The sequence below is a fragment of the Pinus tabuliformis genome, chromosome Q (assembly GCF_031772625.1).
Source record: "Pinus tabuliformis cultivar Carrire ecotype Pingquan chromosome Q, CPIR1, whole genome shotgun sequence".
Lineage (NCBI taxonomy): Eukaryota > Viridiplantae > Streptophyta > Pinopsida > Pinales > Pinaceae > Pinus > Pinus tabuliformis.
Window position 1 is genome coordinate 923,232,638 of NC_142296.1, and position 16,855 is coordinate 923,249,492.

At 40.8% G+C, this 16,855-nt stretch overlaps 1 protein-coding gene across 1 annotated transcript in view; it reads right to left on the reverse strand.

Annotated features, from left to right (window-relative positions):
• LOC149222478 (ABC transporter B family member 25, mitochondrial-like) overlaps positions 1 to 16,855 on the reverse strand; it is a 553,005-nt gene that overhangs the window by 235,870 nt on the left and 300,280 nt on the right. The window lies entirely within an intron of this gene.

Here is a 16,855-nt window from a genome sequence, read left to right on the forward strand (position 1 = left end):
ATAAAAGCCCTTGAGAAGGATTTAACACTGCAAGAACCATTGGGAGACATGAGAGAAATCCTGTGGGCCAACATCATTGATTCCATCAATGATGTTTGGCCTTCTATTCAGATTATTTTTGAGCAAACAGAATTGGTCAAGATGGCTACAGAGGAAATCCACAAGACAGTGGAAGAATTAGGAGATAAACCAGAAGAAGCCAATCAGTTGATCACCTTTTTGAACAGCAAAAACAGATATCAGCTAGATGAATTGGATATAGATGATAGAACAACAACAATCATAGAAATCAAAAAAGTTCTCACCAAAAGGAACTTAATGCTTAATCTGGAGAAAAGATGTCAAAGCATTCAAACAGACATTGATAGCTTTATGCTAAAGTATGGCATCTTAAGAGAAAAAGGACTCCCTAGTCCTATGGTAATCCATCATAATTTGATGGCCCAGGAAGATTATGTTGACAAGTTAAACAAGTTGGCCAAAAGCCAAGCTAGTACTTCAGGGGTGAAATCTTTGCCCACTGGAAGGGTGCTTTATGATGGCCTTGAGAATCTGTTCTATATAGAACATGAAGTCAAGCACTTATTCACAAGCAAACCAAATTTTGCTAAGTACACAGAAGCCGATGAAATCTACAGGAAAATGATCAGAATGAAGTTACCTGATAGTGAATGGTGGACTAGTTTGACTGATTTACTATAAGTTACTATAGTAAATCTGTAAGGTAAAAGGTAACTGCCAAGTAAAATAGGTGAAAGAGGATCAAAGCAGAACAGGTAAAGAGTATTAGTAGGTCAAAGATGAAAGTAATTCCAACACATAACTACAAGGCAAACTGCAAGAGCCAAATCCGAGCAACAACAACCAGCATAGTCACAATTAAAGGGACAACAAACAAACAGTTCTCCATCTGTCTCTATCTTCGTGTTGAAGATATTTTCTGTTTCCTAGAATAATTCTCATATAGTTATGAGATATTTTGTATCAAATTTTGTATAAATACTTCACAAATTGAAGTAATTAGGGTGGATTAAAATACATTTCTGTAGACATTATTTTTGAGCCAAGGAGCTATTGTACTCAAGACTGGACTGGTTTCACTGGAAATGAAATAAAGCTGAGGACATTTCACCAGATTCTTGTGCACAATTGGAACAAATAAGTATCATTTTCTCATGTTTAAATATTGTATTCTCTTTATGTTATGAAATATTCATATGTGTTTCTTATACAATCTTAAAAGCAAACAAGGAATGATATCATCAGAATTAGCTTAAGTGCTCTTTGTTTTAACTGTTTGCTTTATTTATGTTTTCTACTAAACTGCCTTGGTCTGGGGATTCTTAATTGCCCCCTTACTTCCGTAGTTTACCCCCCCTTTGGCCCATAGTTGAGGATTCTTCATTGCCCTTTGCTACTAGCCATCCTTCCTTTCTTCATCCCAATCCCGGTTAAGGATTCTTCATTGCCCTTGGCCCTGGTTAGGACTTTCACCCATTTTGAACTTGCAGATTTGCTCTCGTTGTGCTAGCCTGCCCTGTGGACTCTTACCTCAGTAATAGATCAAATCCAGTTAAGCCTTTCTTGATTGACTCCATAGCCCAATGGCCTAAATATTTGCTCTGCCCATTTGTCTTCTTAATTCCACCACCCAATCAAAACAAACAATCTTGAACATTAAGAACTAGCCTGAAATCTTATTTAAACAAAGTTAAATTATAAAGAGAGAGCCCTCTCTGGACTTAGGTTGGCTAGAACCTGAGTCTAAAAGATTAGGTTTGTGGTTACCTCGAACTATTCCTTCTTTGATAACTTCTAAGGAAAAAATCCAAGTGATAACACTCTCTTCTCGTACACTCCTTGACAATCTCAGCTAGGAAGCTCTTGAGACATCCATTCACTCTTCTTGAATCATCCCGTTCCTGACATCATGGATATCTATTAGCCTCTTAACTTTGCTAACATCCATGGTTATCCCCATAACCTTCCTAATACTGGTCTAGACAAGCTACCCGCTTTCCAAGGAAATAATGCAATCACCATTAAAAATCATTTATATGATTTTCAGACTTGGTGGGCTAAATTCGTTCTGGCTCAAATTATGAGGATGTGCAAATGAAATGCTTTGTCTTGACCCTTGAGCAGGATGCTATGGATTTGTTTAGGGATAGGCCTGATCATAGCATTGATTCATATGATTCCCTCCTTAATGCTTTTAAAGACAAATTTGGTGATAAGAAAGAAGATCAATTTCTAGCAAAAGCAATTAGCGTCATTAAAAAGAAAGAAAATGAGACATGTGAAGAATTTAATAGAAGGTTTAATGCTATGCTTAAAGAAATATCTATTGATTACAAACCAACTGAGAAAATGCTTCTTGAACACTATCTCTATGCTTTCAATCCTGACACTTTTTATGAATTGAGAAGGTCCAAGCCTCGCGATTACAAGGCTTGTCAAATCACAGTTGAAGAGCTGGAAAAAGATAAGAAGGCTTTTGGCAAATCTGAAGTTCCTAGGTTTGATAGATCTATTGTTAAATTAAAAGAACCTAAAGGAAAAGAAAAGGAATCTGAAGAAGAATCCAAGCAATAATTGCTTAAGAAGTTAGAAAATATGGAGTTAAATCAAGCTAGGGTGATTGTTGATCATGCTAAGGAGATAACTGCCTTACAATCTAGGTTAATTCAAATGGAACAAGCACAACCTAGGGGTCAGAATAATAATAATAATAATCGAAATAATTGGCAAAAGAAAGGTCAGTCTAGTGAGCAGAGGCCTCCTCACTCTCTTGAACGAATAATCTTGTGGAGGAGAACACACTTTATTGTAGAGCATGTGATGAGCTTCATGAAGAAGCAACTTGTCCTACTATCAAGAGAATCATGCATCATCAAATGCTTGGGACAAATAATTAGATAAACATAGTTGGTAAAGAAAATCATTTAGCACACGAGAATTGGGAAGAGGTCAAGGGAAATAGTCAACCTATCAGACCTTTCACATCTTCATATAGCGTTAATAATTTTGGTCAAGAAACTGATGTCTTGGTTAAACTTTTTAGTGAGGAGCTTCCTCCTAAGCGAGTTCTTGAAATTGCTAAGGACAAGGGGCTAACCTATCAGAGAAGAAGTCAAAATGATAATCAAATTAATTCTCGAAGTCTTAACCCCGGATCAACTTCTGGTATGAATATTGATTTAGGAGGTTGGTTTAATAATTCTAAAGTTTTGGTTCCTGTCACCGAAATAGTGAAGATCCCCTCCCAGAAGGCCAAGTTACTAAGTACTATTGGCAGTACCCAGGTGAATGCAACTCAAGAGGAAACTCAAGATGCTTTCTACCAGGATGCTCCCGTGTATTTGCAAAGTATGGAATCCGATAACAAAGGACATTCTCCTTTTTTCATTACTTTGCTTGTTAATAATTATCGGTTATATAACCACATGCTTGACTCTGATGCTTCCACTTGTGTGACGACTAAGAGAGTCATGGAGCAGCTTAACTTATGGATATCCAGGCCTTACTATAACTTATGTCCCATGGATTCAAAGAAAACTGACGTTCATGGGTTGATTAAGGACTTACAAGTCCATCTGTTTGTCTACCCTGATATCATGATTGTTATGGACATTGTTGTGGTTGACGTGCCTGATGCTTGGGGTATGCTTTTGTCTAGCAAATGGGCTTCTATTTTAGGAGGAAGCATTCAAATGAATTGGTCATATGCTATGATTCCTTCCCCTAATGGTCAAGGATTTCTTAAATTAAACAGAGAGCTCGAAAGGATATTCCATGTGGAAGATCCTAAAAGACCCCACAATGAAATCATAAGTGAACAACCTAGCCTAGGGAATCATGTTATCTTGTCTAATTCTATCATTCCCTTGGAAGCCAAGGTCAATAAAAAAGAGGTTGATTTAAAAGATAAGGTTTGGCATTTATACTTTGATGGTGCAGCATCTAGGCAGGGTAAAGGTGTGGGGATTGTCTTAAAATCTCCCCTTGGTCATATTTTCAAATTTGCCTATCGGTTAGAATTTGAAGTGACCAACAATGTGGCTAAATACGAAGCCTTATTGTTGGGTATTGAATTGGCAAAAGCTTTGAAAGTTAAATTGCTAAGTATCAAGGGTGATTTAGACTTAGTTATCATGCAAATAAAAAATAAATTTACATGTAAGAATCAAACATTAAGAAATTATAGAAATGTTGTGTGGGATACCATGGAGTATTTTGATGCCATCAATTTTGAAGCTATCCCAAGAGAGAAAAATTGCTTAGCTGACGAGTTAGTTGTTGTTGCTTCTACCATGCAGTTGTCTGATAAATTAATTGAAGATAAAACTAGGACAAATATCATTTTTAAACCTTCTATCCCGGATAAATCTGAACATGGGCAAACTTTGATAATGAAACAAGTGTTATTCACTTTCTAAATAATTTGGATAAGTTTCAGGATTTTCAGGTAAATTCTGTGGAAGATTGATCCAAATGGCTTAATTTTCAAAGAAGGAAGAGTCCTACCATCTGCACGATTGAAAATGGCATATCTGAAAAGTAGTCTATAGATTTGCCTGAAAGCAGGCAAATGCTCAACATGCACTACATTGAACGCATCTGATGCCATGGGGCATCCTTTGTATTGTATTCCTAACCCTACCCCTTTTATTTCAGTATTTTATTTTATAGGTAGATTTATGTTTTTCATGTTCTTAGACTAGTTAATAAATGAAGAGCTTATATCTTTCATGTGCTTAATGTTATATGATATTTTTGAATGGACGCTACTTATATTATCTTGTGTGTTGCATGGATGCATATTCTAGATTCTCACATCCTTCCAATGCAACAACGTGTCCCCAAGTAGAGCCAAATGTTGACCACTACGTGTCAACGACACATAGCAGTACACCCCTTTTTTTCGCAAAAGGGATAGCACCTGATCGATGTGTCCGTGTTGTCCAACTATCATCATCAACCTGATCATCATGTTATAATGTAAACTCATTCTGCATGTGTATGATGTAAATAATCTCAGCAGAGCTGTGTCATATATGTAATTGCCTAGGTAAACCTATTTTTCTGGTGACGATCTACATTATGGGAGGTTTTTTGTCTCACCGATCCATTCTCTGATGGTTGGCGGAGTTTTTCTTCAGTCTTACCCCAAGCCAAAATGGATTTTGTCACTAGGATCTTAGGCGAGTCCTAGTGCTCTAGATCGAGTCTATGTAAAAGTGATTTGGGAATAATCCTAACTATTTGGTTAGGTTATTTTATTACAAATTGCAAGGTCTACTGGATTATATTTGTGTCGCAGAAATGGGTAGTCTGTGAGGGTCTATTATAGATGGGTTTTCCCTCTTATGATGTAAAAAATATGAAAACTATGATGTAAAGTGTCTTGAGGGTTGGAAAAATAATTTATCCCCTCACAGTGAATTAATTAAATTTTCTGATAAAAAATTAGTTAAAATCCTAAGCCAGAAATTTAATTAATTCTAGGTCCTGGGTAAATTTAAATTCTCCGAAGGCAAAATTCGTCGATCCTTAAAAATCAAAATTTATAAGGTCCCAGGACTAAGGTAAATTAATTTTTTGCTAAATTTTAAGTCTTTGGTCCCTGGGGGTTAAGTCAAAGCCAAATTTTAGAGAAAATTAACTCAAAATTTTTACTTTTGAGTTAACTAAAATGCATTTAATTGAAAATTTTGAATTTCCTCAAGAAATTAATATTTCGACAGATGAGATTAAAAGAAATTTTAATCCTCATCAATGGTCAAGATTGCTTTGACGAGGATCACTCAAACTAGCTGTTGGAGGATTTATTTTTAAATAGGAAGTCATTTGTCAGTTGATCCATCCGATCTTTGAGTCTTGTGCGAAGCGAAAAACTCATGTAATCTTTTTCTGAATAATAAAGAAAGACTTCGGGGTTAATTTTCGTCGGTGTTACTCTTCATGGAAATACTGTAAGATGTGTCGTTTTCATGCATAAGTTTAAATTTTGAATGTAATAGCAAGTATCTCTATTTATTTGAATTTTATTATTATTTTCTCGCTCTATTTTGATTGTTGAATTGAGTTTTGCAGGAAAGTCTTGATTTTTAGATCCTCGGGCGTTAGGGGAAGTTTTCAGTTGGACCAGCCAACTCCTTGGACACTTTTTCTTTTTCTGGACACTCATTGATTTAATTTAGATCGCGATTATCACAACATTGCTCGAAACCATAGACATTGTAAATAAAATTTAAGAAACCCCAATAATTTTATTAATAACTTCTAAGAGGAAACTACAACAATAATTTGAGGAAATAACCTAGAAATATATCCTCGGTCCTTGGCTTCCTGATTCCACAATTTTCCCCTCCATAAACTGGCAATTTGACTCCCTTTGTAGTGCAATTCGACCCTCCTAATAGTCAATTCAGCCCTTGTGGGAAAATAATTCTTTGGCCCTCTAAAATTTGTTCCTTCGGCATATAGTAACTTGACCTCTCTAATTTAGCAATTTGGCCTACTCAATTTCCAATAATTTGGCCCCTGGGATTTAAATCAATTCGACCTCGTGAAATTGACCAATTTGGCCCTCTCTCCAAAAATGGCCTCGACCTCCCTAGATCAGAAGTACAACCTTGCTCTAAATCTGGCAATTTGGCTTCCTCAAGTGAAACATTTGCCCTCCTCCTAGGACTGATATTTCGGCCTCTGAGTACAACATTCGATCTCTTCTTGGAACTGAAAATTCCAACTCCTTGCGGGAATAATTCAACCTACTCCTAAATCTAGAAACTCGGCCTCCTCGAATAATCAATTCAATTGATCAATTTCTTGATTAGCTAGGGTGGTTGTGCAACCAGCGAAACCAATCACCAACAACTAGGGTGTGTATCTCAACACTAAAACTAGAAATATTTGAGGGTTTCTCCCTCACATAGAAGCTACTTGAGCCCCTTGTCAATTCACAAATAAAATCTCACATATCCCTTTGCCTCAAGTCTCCTCTTCTTTTATAACTTTAATCCTCTAAAATACCATGGGTGGCACAATAATACCACGAGTCACTTATTTTTCTAAAGTGACTTTACCACTTTTTATTTGATTATTAATATAATATTTACTAATTAGCTAGTTGACCCCCTTTTTCTTGCCAATAACCTACAAGGATCAATTCTCCCTGCTACTATGGATTGGTGTAATGTTCCAAACTAGGAAAAATGGTGCTATGCAAAGTGAACAATAAAAACAACACCATAAAATTAAATCAGACCATCAGACCGCAAAATTGGAGACCAAACTACGTTATCTACTCATTTTATTAAGTGGCAAGAGGTGTATAACAAGGTGCTCGAATGTGTGCACCTAGGCTTGCTCTAGGCAAGCTACCAAAAACCCAAAAAAAACAATGGAACACCCTCCACAAATCTACTGGTAATCCAGCCCAAGAGCTGCGTTGTTACTGCAAAGACAAGTGTTGCTACCTGAAATGATCTGTTGTTAAAGCCTTCCTTGTTGCTCAGAAAATTCAAGGAAATTTATCCCACTCTCTACGCAAGAAACCCAGAATAACCCATGAAGGAATTGGCCAAATGTTGACCTCGACATTTTGGCCCAAATTCCCCCTTGCTCTTCTAATTGTTGACTGAGTTGGGATCCCTGTTTCACCCCTCAGATATGCCCAGAAAATCTATAAAATTAAGAGCCTACTCCTTGCCAAAAACCCAGAAAAACCCAAAAAGGGTTTCCCTTGGTTCCAACTTTCAAAAACTGACCCTTCACAACTTGGCCCTCCTCCAAATACGAATTTTGTTGCTGTGACTGATCCTGTCAAGCTATGCACTCCCAGCTCCAAAAATCCTCCTCAAATCGCCCTCCAAATGATCTCCCAGGCCCCGAGATCCAAATCCCCAGGATAATGTTGCCTCAACAAATCTCACTCCAATGGCTGCGCGGTCCCTACATTGTTGTTACTCTCCCTGCTCTGTGTTGTTGCTACTCTCCTGCTGTTGGAACTCAATCTCCTTGTTGTTATTTTCCTGTTACTGTAACTCGGCCCTCCTACTACTCCTTTCCTTGTGGCTGTAACTCGGCCTCCTTGCTATTACTTCCCCTGCTGTTGGAACTCGGCTACAACTATTGTAACTCATCTCCCTACTATTGGAACTCGATTATAGCTTGTTGTAACTCGTCTCCTTGTTGCTGCTACGAACTAAGATGAAGGAGAACTCCCTCCTAGGGTTGGCACTAGAAGTCCACCGAAGCAAGGGATGGGATCTTCGCTCGGAGACACTCGTGTGCTGAACAACACAGTAACCCGGCTAAGTAGCTCAAGTAACTAAGATTGAGTTCAATATGTCAAAAGATAAGATCCCCAAATGAGGAGAGTTACCTTCCTTATATAGATTTTGTGGAGCACTTTTCCCTCCATTTTCCCTCCATCGTGGGTCCCTCACCTAACCATTGATTTCCCCTCAATGCAATTCGAACTAGGGAATGCATATTCCCCTAGTATGGGTGACCCCCACGTATACTTAAACACATCAAAATAACTTCTACTATGTCTAGTATTCTAATAAAATCGAATGGGTGCCCATCACCTCCAAAATTGGCAACAAAATGTAGAAATTAATATTGCTCCAAAATAATTTAGGAAGGGACATAACAGTCCTCCCCTTCCAAATGTTTCTTGTCCTCAAGCAACTTCAATGTTGGACGCTCAAGTATGTGCTCGCCCTCCCAAGTAGCATTCACAACCGGCAAGCTCCTCCAATGCACCAAAAATTGCTTGTCTTCAAGCAATGCCTGAATAAGCATCCTCTCTAACTGTTCTCCCCACTATCACTGCAACATGTGCCAAGGTCCCAGATGTGCCAATGAATCGTCCCTGATCTCAACACTGTCCTGATATGAAAGAATCCTTCAATACCAAGATCCCAGGCCATCCTGTCCAACATGAAGCTTCCCTCGCTCCACTCACTATCCCGCCTGGTGCAAGTACCGGAAGTCCCCTGCTCCATCAATGACTCGCTAAAGCCCAATGGAAGATCTGTGTGATCTCCTCCTGCAGTAGCCGGCGCATCCCTAAAATTTATTGAGTTGTGAAGAGCTGTGATGCCCCAGTTCCCTGCTAGTCGCAGTGTGGTGCCACCATGCTGATGTTGCGCTACTCTGACTATGTCACACTCCCCATCGTGTGCAGACAATATCCTCCTCTCCTGGAACTCGATGGTGGAATACTGAAAGAGGTGAGACACATCTTGCCTGGGCATCTCCATGGCACCAAGGCCTACCCATCCAAATCTAACTCTAAACCTATGCAGCAATGGAGAATGTCTGCCTCCCCATATGATGAAACCCTCTGTGAACCCCCATGTGTCATCCCAAGAGCAAACTATATCACTCTATACCACGACTCCACTCATCATGAGTGATCCATTGATCAACTGAATCCCTGCATCTCATAGCCAGACCCTAAGTCACCTGACACGGGGATTCAGGACACATAGGATTCGAGATTCGTGGTGTCGGATTCGGACACGCTGACCCCCCGGAACAGGACACGTTATATATTATTTTATTAAAAAATATATATGTATATATATATATATTTAAAAAATATACATGTATATTAAAAATGAGATATTATCATATTTCTTACACATTTTAATTAATGATACAAATTTATTGATTTCAAACATAGATCTTCATCTATAGCTATTAGCACGCATAGTACATACAAAATTCAAATAAATGTCAGTGGTACTGGTCACATAAATGATAAATCTATTAAAATTTTAAATCATGATTCATAATTCATAACTGAAAGACAACTTACAACTACAAGATAGTAAGATAAACACACTGACAACTGTATTTTTCTCATTAAGTCATCAAATCAAAATGTGTTACATAGGTAGTGTTGGTGCAATGCCAATGGAAAATAGAAATAGAAAATATAAAACAACTACAGGTATACAAGCCTCAAGGCATCAATCAGCATCAGAATCAGCATCATGGTCCCCACTGCTCTCCTCTACATCCTCCTACTCCGCTGTATCCATAGTCGCCTCTGCATTTGCTGGTATGGAGGTTGACCCCTCTAAGTCATCAAATCTAACAAGCTCTAGCACTGGATCATTGAGATCCATGTTGGCCAATGCCAACCCAACAGTGGTGTCCAGACCCATATCATCAGGAACAATGTTACTTGGGAGCGGGAGTGAAAGCGGGGAGCGGGAGCGAAAACGGGAGCGGGAGCGACATATTCAGAAGCTCTTGGTTTGGTGCTCTTGATTAAATACGAGTTCCATACCCTAATACATGACAAAATTCAATGGAAACATTGCAATCTCCCAATCCTAAAATCCTGAAATACTGATAAGTCTGCTGGATTTTGAATGAAATCTAAAATTCTACTTTCTCCATATGAAATCCAATGAGGCCGAAACCACTCTCAAACATCCTGAGTCATTTCATGGTAATGTTAAAAATTTAAGTAAAAGGATGAAAATGAAGATTAAGGAGAATGTCACTTTTACTTTAAGAATTTAACATTACCATGAATAGCATATCAATACTAGGGCCTAGCCTTGATCATGAAGCTGCCAAAATGCTTTACTCCTTGCTCCAACAGCACAAATCACTTGCCAAATGACAATTTTAATGAGCAAACACACCCTTTTCATTCCCGCGCTGAGCTTAGCGAGTCCTGAAAACTGGACACGTGTCCTAAAATCACGACACGCTTTTGAAAATTGCGACACGCCCTCGGACACGGCGTGTCTGAAACGAACACGATGTGTCCTGTGATTTGGACACGAATTCAGACCGAATCGTGTCGGATTCACCGGATTCGGGATTCGCAGGGGGTTTAGGACGAATCCGGTGACTTAGGCCAGACCTGATGCGGCAGAGCCCTGACAACCGATGGAATCCCTCTGGCCCTCATCTCTAGCCCTTGCATGCCACCCATATATAGGTTCCATACATCATGAACTAATCTGAGGCATCCTAAACTATCCAGTGCCTGCCACTGTGTAGTACTAATGACCACTGGAAACCACATATGCCAAATAGTTACCCCTTAATGCAACCAATAGATGGGTATCTAATACGCGCAATCGATGCGGATCCATCCCGCTCTTGCCAACCATCGCCACTGGTTCGGCTACCCGCCCCTAGAGAATGTGTTGATACAATGTCGGGAACCTGGATACATATTGGACAACTATCTCAACCGTACACGGTATCCTCTGCTAATGCATGGTCCAAACATGCCCTGTGGAAAGAGTGAAACATGTCTCCCTTGTGACGAACTCCCCAGGCATAGGATCAATGATGAATGATATGCCATCCCTGTCGGTGATCACCTCATCCCTCGACATGTGGCTGTCAACTCGCGCACCGACTCGATGGCCCCACTGAGAAATCTCCCCTTTATCGCACCAAGTGTCATACAAATATCTTGGGTGAGCTCCCTGTCCCCTATTGCTCGTGCCCAGAGTGTCAAAGGACAACAATCAGATCGCCCGTCCTTGTAAGTGATGCAGAAGAGGGTCAGGCGTGTGAGTCCCGGCGAATACCATCAAGTATCGCTCATCTGTGTCCCCATCGATCTTGGGTGAACTACACCCAAAGTTATGCCCGGTATCTTTGTCCATGGGTGTCCCTAGAGGCAACACTCCAAGACCTCGTTGTGCAGCACCATCACCTCTGGATACCAACGATCATCCCAGTACTCCTGGACATACCACTGTACACCACGGCCTACCCCTATACACTACTAGATACCCTCGATTGCAGCTATGCCATCCCGTACCGTCCTGCTTCTTACTTGTGTCACTGCACCTGTCACTCCCCGCATGTAGTCAATGCAATGTGAGGCACTCCCACTCAGCAACGCAGTCCAATACACTACATCACACCACCATGCATCTCCATGGCCACCTGTAGACCACTTTCAACACTAGATGCTCCCGCACATCCCTGGATGTGATGGCCTAGAGCTATGTCTCTACATGTCAGGCCACACACGATCAATATCATCACCTCCACCATCGCATCATTATCCCCGCCGATGAATGGATCTTCCCTCTGAATCCCCCCTAACGGATCCGAGAAGTAACTCTCCCTATGTGTCAGCAGTGATGCCACCACTGCTCCGCTCCTTTGCGTCCTCTATGCCCCACACAAAAGTGAAGAGCCCCCAGCTCCATGCAAGGCACTGTTTGGTGGCCTGCCAATGCCACCTCCTCCAATAGACTCCTGCCAGAGTATGTTGATCACCCAGTGATCCCATGTACAAATGCCATACTAAGAAAACCAAAAGAGTCTGTCCATAAACTGGTCGGCCACTGGTGCTAACCGAGACTCCCCTAGCGAATGTGCATGCTCAATTGCTACATCAACTGCACGATCCCGGTTGTAGTCAACCGACATACATGGGAAATGATAAGTAGTCCCACCCGGAACCCAATGCCAGTCTGCGTTGCCGGTATCTCCAGTGCCTGGAAGCTCCTGCTGAGCTACACCTAGGTCCACCACCATCTCCATAGCCCACTCCACAAGGTACCAACTCAGAATCTCTCGCCATCCAACCCCAAGAGAGGGATCAAATGCACGAACTCCTGCACATAGAACAACCCCAGCATGTGGGTGTTGCACCCTATGCAACTCAAGTCGTCTCATCTCGCTACCCTGGTCAACACACGAAATTTGACTAGGTCGCTTTGTCTCTCTCTGTCTAGTGGGTAAAGGTAACCTCACAGTGATGCCAGCCCCATTATGTATGCTCGAAGAGGGTTGCTCTCATGCCCCAACGTGCACTCTAGTTGCACTAGTAGGTAATCCAACCGCTCCCCAACGTGAGTCAATTTGGTCGTGGACTCGGCACAAACCACTCTCATGCCCTCCAACTCCTCATTCTGTTGCAGAATAGCCTCTCGTACTGATACAACCTTCCTTTTTAATGCTAGTAGGTTGGCCTGAAACTGATGGAACTGTCGTGGGATGTACCACCTGTAAAATCAGTCACAACTCCAGATACCTCAGCAGTTATTGGCATCTCATCCATGGGTGGCACCTCCTCAATAGACATCTCTATGTGAGGAGGCTCTATCCTTTCCACCAACGTGTCAACTGGGGCTATCAAAAAGGTCTCTAATAAAGGTGACTCATGCGCCACACCAGGTATATTGATGTGCTCCTCACCATCTTGTGGGTTGTCAACATCATGCTCGACCTCCTCCTCATGCTCCTCATATCTAAAGCCAGGTCTCCACCAGAAAAAGCATCCCCTGGTCTCACCCTCTAACTGTCTCTGTCCTGCCTGCTCCTTCTCAGGAGATCTGGTGCCCTGATCTGGTCGACTTTCCCCACATGATGGTTGCACCCCCACGACCTGCTCACCTCTAATGTCTCTGTTGTGAGGGTGAGGATGGGCTTGCTCTGTCACCCTCCTCAAGTGAGCCAATCTCTAATCGTCCCAATGAATTCTACCCCAGAATTTCTGCATACTAGGTTTCCCTTGAGCCATGGGTTTGTTTCTGATTTCCTCCGTCACTGTGCACTCATAACCAAAGCTTCCACGATCTTCTGGCTAGTTTCCCATAGTTGGGCCAAGATCATGCTCCAATACACTGTAATGTTCCAAATTAGGAAAAATAGTGTTATGCAAAGTGAAAAATAAAAACAACACCATAAAATTAAATCAGACCATCAGACTAATTGAAATAATCGGAACTTACACTAACGGAGGAACTTTTATAACTACTCAAAAATTGGGAGACTATGTATACTATGGTATACTATGTAGGGACTCTACTTTCTTACTTTTTTTATGACACTCGCCAGAGAGGATAGGTAGGAGCAGCAGAGAGGAGGAGGGAGAACCACGACGCCAGGAAAGCAAGCAAGGGAGAGCAGCAAGCAGAAGCAGCGAGTAGTTGGCCGGCTTTGTTCAAGTGAATCAATCAAATCAGTTTAACTATTGCTAATTAGTTAGAACAACTTGCACTACAGCTCACTCATTATAACTAGTTTCAATAATTTGTTAATGGACAAGTGAAACTTCTCTATGCGCGAGTCCGGAAGGAAGAAGTGAAATCTCAGGAAGCAGCAGGTAGGGAGAAGCTGGAAGGAAACTAGGTTGTGAGAGTGATAGAGTCACAGGTTGATAGTTTTAGTTATTCTCTCATTTCTTTTGGGACACTAGGACGGACACACTAAACAGATTGTTTGTTGCACGAATGCATGCATGGAGAAGTTGTAAGGTTGGTTCCACCTCACACTACTAATGATTAGGACTCAAGGCAATAAATGAGAGGCATGGACACACCCTTTCCTTCGCTAGGGACACATCCAACTCAACTTCAGATGCACCTTGTAATGCTGATAGAAGTCATTTGGTGCACCTATTTGGAACCTTTCTAAGGCGACCTGCGGTCTCCTACCAATATAAAACCTGGATGCAGCGGCAAAGAAGAAATGATCCATCTTTTCTACGCTATTGAATTGGCAACCAAACTGTGTTGTCTACTCATTTTATTAAATGGGAAGAGGTGTATAACAAGGTGCTCAAATGTGTGCACCTAGGCTTGCTCTAAGCAAGCTAGCAAAAGCCCAAAAAAAACAATAGAACACCCTCCTCAAATCTACTGGTAATCCGGCTCAAGAGCTACGTTGTTACTACCCAGAAAGGTGATGTTGCCTAAAATGATCTGTTGTTAGAACCTTCTTTGTTGCTCAAAAAATTTTGTGAAATTTATCCCACCCTCTATGCAAGAAACCCAGAATAACCCACGAATGAATTTGGCCAAATGTTGACCTCAGAATTTTGGCCCAAATTTCCCTCAGCTCCTCTAGTCGCTGACTAAGTTGGGACCCCTGTTTGACCCCTTAGATATGCCCAAAAAATTCTATAAAATTAGGAGCATACTCCTTGCCAAAAACCCAGAAAAAAGTAGAAATGGTTTTCCTTGGTTCCAATTTTCAAAAATTGTCCCTTCACAACTTGGCCCTCCAAATACGAATTCTATTGTTGTGACTGATTCTGTCAATCTATGCATTCCCAGCTCCAAAAATCCTCCTCAAATGGCCCTCCAAATGATCTCCCAGCCCCCTAGCTCCAAATCCCCGGGATAATGTTGCCCCAACAAATCTCACTCCAATCGCTGCGCAGTCCCTATGTTGTTGTTACTCTCCCTGCTCTGCATTGCTGCTACTCTCCCTGCTTCTAGAACTCAGTCTCCTTATTATTTTCCTGTTGCTGTAACTTGGCCCTCCTGCTGCTCCTTTCCCTGCGGCTGTAACTCAGCCTCCTTGCTGTTACTTCCCTTGCTACTAGAACTCGACTACAGTTGTTGTAACTCGTCTCCCTACTGTTGGAACTCAACTATAGCTTGTTGTTACTCGTCTCCCTGTTGTTGCTATGAACTGAGGTGAAGAAGAACTCCCTCCTAGGGTTGGCACTTGAAGTCCATCAAAGCAAGGGTTGAGATCTCCGCTCAGAGACACTCGTGTGTAAACAACACAGTAACTGGCTAAACATCTCGAGCAACTAAGATTGAGTTCAATATGTCAAAAGATAAGATCCCCAAATGAGGAGAGTTGCCTTCCTTATATAGATTTCGTGGAGCACTTTTCCCTCCATCGTGGGTCCCCCACCTAACCATCGATTTCCCCTCCATGCAATTCGAACTAGGGAATGGATATTCCCCTAGTATGGGTGGCCCCCACGTATACTTAACCACATCAAAATAACTTCTACTAAGCCTAGCCTCCTAATAAAATCGAATGGGACCCCATTACCTCCAAAATTGGCCCCAAAATGTAGAAATTAATACTGCTCCAAAATAATTTAGGAAGGGAAATGACAATTGGAAAGGGAAATTACATTTTATAAGCATGCTAGAGGTCCATATAAAGATGGTCCGTGCCTCCAAATATGTAGGGATTAACTTAGGAATGTGTAATGTACCCTTAAAGGAGAAATATGCATATAAATATGTTATTATGTAGCAAAATACCCTGAAAGTGAGATGTTGCCACATGTGCAACAACGCCTCCAAATATGTGAACTCAACAATGGAAAACTCCTCCAAATACATAAACATCCATATATATGTGAAAGAAAAAGTAATGAAGTGGATCTCTATCATTATCTCTACAAAGAATGATAAACAACATGATGCTCAAACTACTGCGTCATACTGAGCTCTGAAAATTCACATCTCCTAGTACATTGCATTTGAAAAGAATTCTTCAAAAAATGCAAAATGAACTTGCATTTTCAAGTGGTAACAGTGGCTAAGGCCATATTTTATTTCATTTATTGTATACTAGGTTTCTACTCAAGGAAACGTAGTCAAACTTGATGTGTAGGCTCAATAGCCTCTTCAGGTGTGTGCCACTGTTTTCTGGGCCCATAACACCTCTTGGAAGGATGCCGCACTTAAGTTATCTAAAGCTCTCATTTTATCATTACTTTGATCCATTATACAAAGTGTGATAAGCCTTAGGGCAATTATATCTAGCATTTTTCTCATGGGACTGGTATTTTCTCTTGGGCATAACCTTGCATTTCTGTTTTGAATGGACTTGTGCTCAATTTTCGCATTCTCTCTAGCACACTTGTGAAGGCTTTTTAGAATTTGGGTGAGATTTGGTTCCATTAAACAATTCATTGCCTTGGTGGTGTATTTTGGTTTTTAGTTTGGCCAAGGGATTTCTTTGTGAAATTTGTAAAAAACTATTCAAGATTCCTTTTGCTTTTGTTAAACACATACAAATATTTTATTAGTTTTTGAGCAATATATGATGCTTTAGCATGTTCTCAACGTTGACATTTAATTTG